Raw genomic sequence first — 7,006 nt, forward strand, 5'->3', positions numbered from 1 at the left:
TTTATGCCTTCGGACGTTTATATCTCTTTAGGTTTTTCAAGGGCTTGTCGCGCCCCCTTTTTCTCGTAAAATCGTGTTTATGACATTTTGGTTGGGACAACTCTCTCCTTTTGGAAAGAGGGTTTGCATTTTGAAGAGTCGTCACCTAACGATTTAAGGTGCGTTAAGGCACCTATAGGGTTTATAACTACGTTTGGTAACTAGAGAGATGGTAAGGGCTTGAAATTATCCTAAGGGGAAGGTGTTAGGCACCCCTTAGGATCCACTAGTGTTGTTCTCGGCCACACAGTTTTTGTGAATTTGTACAATTAGCAAATAAACAAGTATGGCTCAAATAGTAGGGGATTTACGTTTAAACACACAGGTGTTAAAAAAACAACTAATGAAGCGCAAGATTTTGAAAAGAATTACAATCTAAGCATATTTGTGAATATAAAAGGGTATCCTAGGTTTGTTTATAATATGGATCACATCAATGCAAAACCCGGTATGACACTCTTCAAAGAGGGTCTACACGTGGTATTAACGCACCGATCATATCCATATTTATCCTCCCCCATCCCCCGTGAAAGTAATTAAAGCGAGGGTTGGTCTCGACCCATATTGCATGTTGTTACCCGTCCATTCCTATCAGTCCCGGAGGAATTTAGGACTCTTATCTTATAAAAAGGGGGTTCTAGACAGACCCTCAAGTTTAAAGGTAAAATACTAAGGCGACATATAATAAACAAGTAGGACTTTAATTAAAGGGAGCATGGAAGACAAATGACAGGCTCAGATATACCTCCACACCCAGTACATATAAACAACATGACTCATACAAAATTAAGGTCTAAATTTTTTATCCTAAGCATGGTATCTAAGTGATAACAGCAGTGTCAGATTTAATACATAACTCAGAGAAGAAGTCCTAATCAGAATTGCCTACTGATTTAAGCATGCTGACAGTTAAACATTAATCACAAAGATGGTTCTAGTTTTATTTTAAAGTTTATTACCTAAGGCTTGCCTAGGCGTAAAATAATATGAAGTAGTTACCAGAATTATTAAAACAATTTAGCAGTTACTTTACCTAAAGCATGTTGTTCTAAATGTTGCAAAGACATGCAGGGATTGTGACCAGTTTCACTTGAACAGGATAATCAAACATGAGACTGCTTTATGTCCTTTTAATGCATCAGTAGTTTAGCTAGGTGTGACTGAGCGAGTGTGAACGAGATCCTAAAACAGGGTATCTAACATGCATATATGAAAATGCAGAATGATTTCAGGATATGCAGAATTCCTAAAGCATGATTTCTAAATGTGCAAGGAGTTACAACATGATTTCAAGATGTGCAAGAGCAACAGTTTTATGTTGATGCTGTTATTTAGCCTAAAGCAGGATTTCTAAGTGGTAAAATGATGTTAAATAAGATGTTGAAACATTAAATCTATGAACATGGTATCCAATGCATGACATGCTTTGAATGTGTTGGTCTTACACATGGATTCTAATGCGCATATAGGAAATGTAAACCTAAGGCATGGTTTCTACCCATTGATGTTGATAACATATATAACTACTCTCCTTTTTTCACTAGCCAACCCCAATATTCGTTTACAGTATATTATTACAGACCAACATTGAAATGAATTACATAAGAAAAGACAATAAGAAGTTACACTATAGAGATCTTGAAAACAGGCCCAGATTTGCAGAACCTCAAATGCCAGGATTGTTTCATAGCCTTTCTCATATCCGGGTGTGTCAGAGTTTCCTAAGGACCTTAAGAGATCCCGGGCAGTGCTCACATCCAGATTTCATAGCCAAGACAGAGTAAGTGGGGAGACCAGCTTTCATGTGTCCAACTTGAGAGGGAGCTCAAGGTTCCCAAGCAAGGATCACACAAAATGGGCAAGAACTTAATGGTCTAAGAGTAGAGTGAGAGTGCTTGACATTGTTTTGAAAAGATTGAAGCAGGACAACAGTTTGAAAAAGAGACTTGTTTGAGACAGTGTTGTAAAACAACAGGCGGAGTTGTTCAATAGGACAGTTTTGAAAAGAGAGTAGAGTAACAAACAACAGTCCAAACACAGTACCCAAAATAGGTTCACACATAACCAAGGAATATAGGACCAAGGCAGGTTCTGCAACCACACGCAAGAGTAGTGGGATTTGGGGACACATAAGCAAACACACAGTTGCAGGAGCACTTAAGTAAAGAATCAGCAATATGCTAAGGGGTTGGAGAACTTCAGATTTAACACAGAATCATGTAACTTAAAGATAGCCAACAATTTTGCACAGACAGGTTCATGCCATAAATCAGAGAAACATAAGTAAGTAAAGGCCACATTGGGGTATATTAGGAGGGGGTATAACATTTTATAAACATGATGAGTCTAAATGAGGGGAGACATTCAGAAGCATGCTGATGAAGTAATGAAGAAAGCATATTAACTGCAAGTTGAACAACAGAACCAAGCATGCCAGAACAAGATGAAAAGAAACATGTTGTTTTGAAACATGAATTGAAATCAGAACATACCAGTAAAGAAGATAGTAAACACAAAGTGAGGGGCAAGAGAGTAGAGTAATCAGCCTTGGCTTACAGCCGGCTGATTTAGAACAATAGCAAGTAACCAGAAAAAAGAGAGCAAAAGAATATTTCTCTTTTGAGTGAGAGTGTGTTTTTGAACTTAATGTGTTCGTGTGTGTAATGAAAAGAGAAGAGGGTATATATAATAGTTTGAAAGTCATGCCAATAAGGTAAGAATCAATTGTCCAGCAATTATAGAACTACAGAATCAATTAAGAATCGAAAATCAGCCAAGTCTCCTTTAATTAAGGGATCAATTTACCAACGGTAAAGACAAATAATGAAGAGATTACATAAGACTAGAACATAGCACATAAGGAAATATTTTGATGCATAGTAAGTATAGAATAAGTAATTAGGCTAGGTTCAGAAAATTTAATTAAGAAAAGTACTTAAGAACCAATTGATAGCATAGTCGACCAAAAATAAGGCAAGAAAATATCATAGAGGTTGAAAATCTGTAAGGAAATCATCACAGGCGATTAGTAAAGAGCATCAATTACAGAAAATTAGGGATTCAAATAGGAGTAGTAATGATTAAGGGGAATTATTACAAATTGCTGTAAGTAAATGAAATATTCACAATATAAGCAAGAAGCAACAAAATCATAAACCCTAATAAGCATAGTCGAGTAAAAATCATATAAAGTCAGGAATTCAAATAGAAAAATAGTACTGACTAGAGGAATTAACACAAATCTCTTTTAATAAACAGAATAAACATAGTATAGGTGGAAGAAGAAAAATCAGAAACCTTAGTGAGCATAATAGGGTAAAAATCATAGAAACATAGAACATATTCATGAATAACAGACATGCGAGCAAATTAAACGAACAAATAAGCAAGGACAGTTCTCAGAACCCAGGATTAAGACCAAAATAGTTAGGTTTTCAACATGATAAATCAGATAAAAGGGAAAAACTTAAAGAACTATTTAAACATAGTAAGAATTATAGAATAATACCAAAAAAACCAATGGGAAGACGGTTTTGAAAAGGGGTTAAGAAACCATAGTTTGAAGATGAAAAGATGTTTTTTGAAAAAATCGGAGAGATTCCTAAGAAAACAGTAAAGATAACTCAGAAAACTCTTAGATCTGTTACAGATCTAAGAAGTCAAGAGATAAAATTAGGGTTTGAGAGAGAGATAACCCAGGTATGGAGAGATTTCGGCTTAGAAGCCATGGATCTAGCTGGAAAAAGAAAGATCTTACTCGAACAACCATGGACGACCTAAGAATGGCGTAGAAATCATGGGAGGTGAGTGAACCATCTTCTGGTTCCCTTGAGGTCCTCAAGGTAGCAAGGATCCGTCATGTGAGGGGCCATGGAGACTAGGGGTGGTGGTGAAACAACCATTGATACCGGCAAGCCAACGACCGGCGAATAGGAGCCATGGTTGTGCAGAGAGCTTGAGAGAAAATGAGAGAGTATAACGGCATAGTGAAAAAAGGAAATAAGAGGATGGGAATGAGGGTTTGGGGGGTTGTCTTTAGGTTAATTATGGTTTGGGGGATCCGGACTGTTGATTAGAATTGATCAATGGTCAAGATTGGACCAGGGATTGGGTTGGGTAGGATTTAGGTTTGGGCCTGGGGTATTAGGCTGTTTTAATTGGGTTTGGGCTGGTTTGATTTAGGCTAGAATTGAAATGAAATAGGCTATTAGTTAAATACCCAATTAAATTAAATAAAATAATTTATAAAAATAGTTGATAATCGTACCAAATGAATCTCATGCATAGAAAATATTTAAAAAATGATTACTTAGTTTAAAATACAAATGCTTAATTTCCGGTCAAAAAATAGTATAAAATCATATGATTGGGCTATATTTGCAAAGTTATTGCAATTATAGCCAAAAGATGTCAATTTGGCTAATTATAAAATAATTTGGTTTAAATAGGACCATAAATAATAAATAAAATCAAGATATGATTTTGAAATCATTTGTAATGCCATTTTGTAATTATTTATTGGGAATAAAATGTTAGATAAATTAATAAAAATATAGAAAAATTATAGAAAAATACAAATTCCTATTAATGCATGATTTTGCAGGTATATATGCAATTTTAAAATATTTTGGGGAAAAATTTGGTATCAACAGCTGCCCATCTTTACCCGGGAAGGATGAAAGAGTTTTCGGGTAAAGAAATAATGGCCAATTTTGATCGAGCGAAATAGTTCGAGAGATTAGGCCGCACCCTGGATTCTGAGCTGCCTACATATCTCTGGTTTCACAGGAATTAGGCCATATGTAGTTCCGGGTCTATCGACGGAGTATACCGATGAAGCCATTTCAAGAACGGACGCAGCAACTAGAGCTGGGTGAGTGAACAATTTACAGGAATGGTTCGGTTTGATATGGCTGAGGGAACTAGAGCGGGATCGCTCCTGCTGGGATAGACATTGCTCACCGGCTTACCTGCAAATAGAAGCAATACAAGCGTATACTGTGCATACAAGCGTATACTGTCGCGCCCCCTTTTTCTCGCGAAATTGGGTTTATGACATTTTGGTTGGGACAACTCTCTCCTTTTGGAAAGAGGGTTTGCATTTTGAAGAGTCTCTACCTAACAATTTAAGTTGTGCTAGGGCACCTATAGGGTTTATAGCTACGTTTGGTAACCAGAGACAGGATAAGGTCTTGAAATTATCCTAAGGGGAAGGTGTTAGGCACCCCTCAGGATCCACTAGTGTGGTTCCCGGTCAAACAATTTTTGTGAATTTGTACAATTAGCAAATAAACAAGTATGGCTCAAATAGTAGGGGATTTAAGTTTAAATACATAGGTGTTAAAAAAACAACTAATGAAACGCAAGATTTTGAAAAGAACTACAATCTAAGCATATTTGTGAATGTAAAGGGGTATCCTAGGTTTGTTTATAAAATAGATCACATCAATGCAATACCCGGTATGACACTCCTCAAAGAGGGGCTACACATGGTATTAACGCACCGATCATCATATCCATATCTACCCTTTCCTGCCCCGTGAAGTTAATTAAAGTGAGGGTTGGTCTCGACCCCTATTGCATGCTGTTACCCGTCCATTCCTATCAGTCCTGAGGAAGTTAGGACTCCTATCCTATAAAAAGGGGGTTCTAGGCAGATTCTCAACTTTAAAAGTAAAATACTAAGGCAACATATAATAAACAAGTAGGACTTCAATTAAGGGGAGCATGGAAGACAAATGAGAGGCTCATATATACCTCCACACACAGTACACATAAACAACATGACTCATACACAATTAAGGTCTAAATTCATATCCTAAGCATGATATCTAAGTGATAACAGCAGAGTCAGATTTATTACATAACTCAAAGAAGAAGTCCTAATCAGACTTGCCTACAGATTTAAACATGCTGACAGTTAAACATTAATCACAAAGACGGTTCTGGTTTTATTTTAACATTTATTACCTAAGGCTTGCCTAGACATAAAATAATATGTAGCAGTTACTAAAATTATTAATACAGTTTAGAAGTTACATTACACAAAGTATGCTGTTCTAAATGTTGCAAAGACATGCAGGGATTGTGACCAGTTTCACTTGAACAGGATAATCAAACATGAGACTGTTTTATGTCCTTTTCATGCATCAGTACTTTAGCGAGGTGTGACTGAGCGAGTGTGAACGTTATCCTAAAACAGGGTATCTACCATGCACATTTGAAAATGCAGAATGATTTCAAGATATGCAAAATTCCTAATGCATGATTTCTAAATGTGCAAAGAGTTACAACATGATTTCAAGATGTGCAGGAGCAACAGTTTTATGTTGATGCTGTTATTTAGCATAAAGTAGTATTTCTAAGTGGTAAAATGATGTTAAATAAGATTCTGAAACAATAAACCAAAGAACATGGTATCTAATGGATGACATGCTTTGAATGTGTTGGTCTTACACATGGATTCTAATGCGTTTATAGGAAATGTAAACCTAAGGCATGGTTTCTACCCATTGATGTTGATAACATATATAACTACCCTCCTAGGGGTGGGCATCGGTCGGTTCGGTTCAGTTTTGAACATTATCGGTTTTGCCTATCGGTTATCCGTTTACAAATATCATAACCCGATAACCAAACCGAAAAGATATTGGTTATCGGTTATTGGTTAATCGGTTATATATCATTATCGGTTCAGTTATCGGTTTACCCGATAAGATAAAACAACTAAAAAATTTTGCAATATATAAAACAAAGAAATTAAACTGCCAGAACGTGTAAACTGCCAACTTTTGTTGTTTCTTAACAAAAGCACGCTCCCACTTCTGTGCAGTATCTACTAATGTCTGGCGGAGAACTGGTGGTGAGTCTTGCGTCTTGACTCTTGGGGGCTGCGACGGAAACAAGAATGAGAACTGAGAGACAAACGACTGAAGACTGAAGAGTGAAGAGGGAATTAGGAAAATAA

Source organism: Nicotiana sylvestris, chromosome 8, assembly GCF_000393655.2.
Source record: "Nicotiana sylvestris chromosome 8, ASM39365v2, whole genome shotgun sequence".
In the NCBI taxonomy this organism is placed as follows: Eukaryota; Viridiplantae; Streptophyta; class Magnoliopsida; order Solanales; family Solanaceae; genus Nicotiana; species Nicotiana sylvestris.